A 3,966-nucleotide genomic window follows, 5' to 3' on the forward strand; every position below is an offset into this window, starting at 1 on the left:
TTCAGGCATTGTGTGTCCAGTCATGAAGCATTCCTGGCTGTAATCCCCGAGGGGACCCTAGAAATTTCACAAGACCCTGTTTCTTTCTTCCCTTTCAGGGGTTGTGGGAGTGGGAGGGGAGACGGGAGTAGCATGTTCTTGGTTCATGAGCCAGATGCTTTGTTTTTTGACCATTGCTCAGAAAAACTGGAAAAAACAAGCAGAAGTAGCCTTGGGCTTTGGCAAAGAAATGGGTTTTGGTGTGAGTCCGGCTCAGGTTTGAACCCCAGCTCTGCCACTTACAGGTTGTGAGATGTGGGGAAGATTTCCTCAATTTAAAACCTCAATTTCCTCCTTTGTAAACTGGACATAATACATACCTTGAGCACTTAGTATGTGTTCTGGAGTTTGTATATTTAAAACCAAGCACGAGAGTGTCTTCATGGTTCACGTTCAATGATCGATGCTGTTGTAGAGGAGGCTGATCCTGGCTCTAACACTGCCATACTCCTCATTCCTTCACCTAAAATTGATTTTCCATCTTTGGGAACAAAATCATAAGAGACAAAAATGCCTTCCTTAGGAATCCTGCTTTCAAGGACCTTTCTTTAAAGCAAGTCATGGTAACGGACCACATTGCAAACATTGAGAATAAATTTCATCTTGAGTCTTCCTCCAATTGATTGAAGACAACTACTCATATGTGAGAGAGGCTTCCAGAGAGAATGGGACATCAGAGAAAGCCCTGGAGTGGGAATTTGGACACTTGAGTTATGACCTCAATGTACCACCTACCCTTTGGATGGCCTTGGGAGAAAATAGCAATAATGAATCTGTATAGTTTTAGGGAATTGCGCTGTTTATGAAGTGCTTTAACAAACAGCATAGAAAGTTACTTTCACAGATGTGGCACTTCTATTATTTACTGGGAGGCATACCAGTCATATTGGCCTGTGCTATTTCACTTTATCTTTTTAGTGACCCAAAGAGGAGTGTCTTCATCTATAATTATCCTGGTTAATATAAGGATGTTTCACTTCAGAGAGGTTAAGTGAAAGGTTATATGATCAATAAGTGACTGAATGAGGATTTGAACTTCTGGATCTGTCTGATTCCAAAACTGATATTCCACCCCACTGGGCTCCCTAGACCTTAGGAGTAGGGTTATCAGACATAGCAAATAAAAATATGATACTCAGTTAAATTTGCATTTCAGATAAACAACATTTTTTTAGTTCAAGTATGTCCAAAATATTTTAGCATAAGTGAATCCAAAATATTACTTATACTAAAAAGCATTTGTTATTTATCTGAAGTGCAAATTTAACTGGGCATCTTGCATTTTATCTGGCAACCCTCCTTACGTAGGAAGCTCATGTCACATGAGAGGGTGAGAAGGAGTGGTATGTCAGAGCCTTTCCAGAGGCATCTAAGGTTGTTCTCATGGAAATGGACCCTTCAGAGTGTGTAAGGACTCTCTTCTAAGATAGAAGTTGTGAGAAAAAACACAGGGAAAGGAAATGTCAGAGGTGGTTTAGGATGTGTTTTCTAGATGAACTTGATGTGGGTCTAGATACTCTGAAGGAGTACAGAGCAAGAATTCCAAATCCTGATTGACAGTAACACGCACCACGGGCAGACAACCTTGGCTGGCTAAACACGGTTCACCAAGCAGCTCTCACTCTGATTCTCATAGGTCTCACTTGCAAGCCAGGACCAGGAGCTGACTTGAGAACCAATACTTACTGAAACCCTGCTATAGGCAGCTACCATGCTGGCACTTTATCTATGTCATCTCATTTAGTATTGTGGCAGTGCTGTGAGGTATGATAACCCCATTTACTGACTGACAGACTGAGATAGAGAAGTCAAGATCACAGCTCATGAGTGGTAGAGCTGAATTTGATGCAGCTGAACCCTACACCAGCATCATGCTGTAAAGTTCATGGGAAGTCAGGTGGGCCACAACCTGATGGTTGAAATGTCATAGATATTTGTTGAGTAGTCCCATGTAACACAGTTCAGATTGTTCTTTGTATAGTCATGCTACATGAATGTTCTCCTTTCTGCTCCTCTGCACCTATTTGACTCATCCTTCAAGGCCCATCTCAAATCCCATGTCTTTCATAAATCATGCTTAAGCATTTGATGGGACGTGGCTCCTCCTCTGCACCCCAAATCATTCCCTGGCTTGGCTTCCAATAGCCTACAGGTTTGTCCTCTCACTATAGGAACTGGGCACTTCCTCTTCCACTGCTTCCTCTAGTAATGGTCTTCTACAACTCCTAGAGACGCCACCTAGCATAGTGGTGAAGAATTCAGACTACGGAGCCCCGCTGCTGGCGCCACCACTTACTGGCTGTGAGGCCTTGGACAAATTACATAACATCCCCATGCCTCAGTTACCTCATCTTCACAATAGAAATGCTAATAATAATAACAACCTCAAGAATTGTTGTGAGGATCGAATGGGTTAATATGCACAAGTCACTTAGAACAATGCCTGGCATATATTAAAAGGCTTCAATACATATTATATTATTCCTATTGCTACTGATGATATGTCATGATTTGAACTTTGAGTAGGTGCCAGGCACCAAGCTGAGAAGCTCACACTCCTCATTTTACTTTATTCTCCCAACTACCTTGCAGGCAGGTATAATCATCATTCCCACAGTTAGTAAATCACGAAGTGAGGAGGCAAACCTGGCTGACCACGGAGCCTCTACTTTCAATCCCAACCCTTCTACTCTTAGATTTCCCTCTCTATTTCTTGTAGCTTCTTGAAGATGCTTCAAAATGGTGCTTAACTTGAGCTACATTATTTTCTCTATTAACATAACACGTGAAGAGACATAAACATTTTCCCCCTCCACAGAATTGAATGCTGCTGAATCAAAACCTTCCTTGTGTATACACATAAGTAGAAGAACTTGTGCACTGGGGGACTAATGAGGTCCTTCAAGTATGGGTGTAAGAGCTGGCCTGACCTAGCTTTCAATCTGTGAGCTGCCTTTTACCTACAATGACATGACTGCTCCAGGCCTCAGATTTCTCCTTGGGCTGTGAGGGTATCAATACAAATTAATTAGTTATAGAAGTGTCTTGTATATTCAAACACTTGTCTCATCTTTCCTATAGTCCTTAAAATTTATTTTTAAAGTTAGCATATAATTTTATTCACCCCAAGCTATGGTAGGGTAGGGGGCAAAATCAAAGAAAATCTTTATGATGTGGATCATGCAATGTAATACCCATTAATGCCCCCATTTCTGTTGCCCTCAGAACACATTTCACCAAGCAAATCATTTACCTTGAGTAAATCACTCCTCTGTGATGTAATCACGAGAGGTGTCTGCCTCCACCCCTAGCCTACAAAAGACCCTAGACAGATAACTTTGCTAATGAATAGGAAGGAGTCTTCTCTCAAAGCCCCAAGCAGGCTTTGTCTCAGCCACAGGTGAACAAATGAAATGAAACTCTCCAGTCGAACACCCACAGGGGCAGCTTCAGAAAGATTCTGAATCTTCACAGACCAGCAAAGAGAAGATCAAAGTTTATGTCCCTTTTATGTGGCATTGGAAGACAAACCCTGAGATTTAGAATCCATCTTGGGATATATCCAGGGGTACCATGTCTTAACAGTTTGACCGTGGGCAAGTTTCTCAACTCCTCTAACCTCAGCGTCTACATCTATGACTTTTTGAAAATCATCCTTCTCAGAATTGCAATGGGTGCAAAATGAAGTCACAGATGTCAAAATGCCTAGTATGATTGTTGCCTGCCAATCATATCATTTTGTTAAGGAGCCTGATTACCCAAGCATCAATCTTACCCTGAGTCATAGCACACACATCTCTGAGTTGGGGAAATAATGATACTCTTATCAAACTGGTAACTGCTGTGGCCATTGAAATTCAAAGACTCTCATCCTTCGCTACTTAATGGCATTGATTTGCTAGGTTTTCCTTCTCACCCACTCATAGT

Source organism: Equus asinus, chromosome 28 (assembly GCF_041296235.1).
Source record: "Equus asinus isolate D_3611 breed Donkey chromosome 28, EquAss-T2T_v2, whole genome shotgun sequence".
NCBI classification, from domain to species: Eukaryota; Metazoa; Chordata; class Mammalia; order Perissodactyla; family Equidae; genus Equus; species Equus asinus.